This window comes from Artemia franciscana, chromosome 19 (genome assembly GCF_032884065.1).
Source record: "Artemia franciscana chromosome 19, ASM3288406v1, whole genome shotgun sequence".
NCBI classification, from domain to species: Eukaryota; Metazoa; Arthropoda; class Branchiopoda; order Anostraca; family Artemiidae; genus Artemia; species Artemia franciscana.
Window position 1 is genome coordinate 29,917,609 of NC_088881.1, and position 1,007 is coordinate 29,918,615.

Consider the following 1,007-nt stretch of genomic DNA (forward strand, 5'->3'; position numbering starts at 1 on the left):
AAAAAAAAAACTATCTATATATATAAAAATAAGTTGTCTGTGGATCTGTGGATCGTGGATCAGGTGACGTCACCTGAAAAAACTGGATCAGGTGACGTCAAAACTGAAAAAACTAAAAAAAGGCAAAAACTACAAAAAAAACTAAAAACTAATAAAAAAAATAAAAAAGCTAAAAAACTAAAAAAACTAAAAAAAGGCAAAAACTACAAAAAAAACTAAAAACTAATAAAAAAGCTAAAAAACTAAAAAAACTAAAAAAAAGGCAAAAACTACAAAAAAACTAAAAACTAATAAAAAAAATAAAAAAGCTAAAAAACTAAAAAAACTAAAAAAACTAAAAAAAGGTAAAAAACTAAAAAAACTAAAAACTAAAAAAAAAACTAAAAAAGGTAAAAACTAAAAGAACTAAAAAAGAAAAAAATAAATGACGACACTCAAAGAGAAAGCGACCAGGACAAAAGGAATGATCGATTAGCAATCAACAAAGCACCGGGACACAGGGAGTATAAATGACGACCAGGACACAAGTAAAAAAAAAAATTAACAAAACTAAAAAGAAGGTAAAAACTACAAAAAAACTAAAAAGAAAAAAAAACTAAAAACTAATAAAAAAACTAAAATAAAAAAAAAAATTAACAAAACTAAAAAGAAGGTAAAAACTACAAAAAAACTAAAAAGAAAAAAAAACTAAAAACTAATAAAAAAACTAAAAAATCTAAAAATCTAAATAAACTAAAAAAGAAAAAAAAAAGGAAAAAAATAAAGGAGAAAAACAAAACTAAAAAACGAATGTATATACAGACCGGTACACCGGGATACAAATGACGACCGGGACACAGGGAATATAAATAACGACCGGGACACAGGGACACAACTACAACGGGGACACCGGGGGAAACAGGGGGATATAAATGACGACCGGGACAAAAAAACTAAAAAGAAATAAAAACTAAAAACTAATAAAAAAAACTAAAAAATCTAAAAATCTAAATAAGCTAAAAAAGAAA

At 24.9% G+C, this 1,007-nt stretch overlaps 1 long non-coding RNA gene across 1 annotated transcript; it reads left to right on the top strand.

The window, feature by feature from the left end:
* The first annotated feature begins 7 nt into the window (after positions 1 to 7).
* Positions 8 to 786, top strand: LOC136039054 (uncharacterized). Its single transcript, XR_010620367.1, has 2 exons — positions 8 to 560; positions 653 to 786. It is a non-coding gene; the product is annotated as an uncharacterized LOC136039054 (long non-coding RNA).
* Positions 787 to 1,007: the final 221 nt, after the last annotated feature.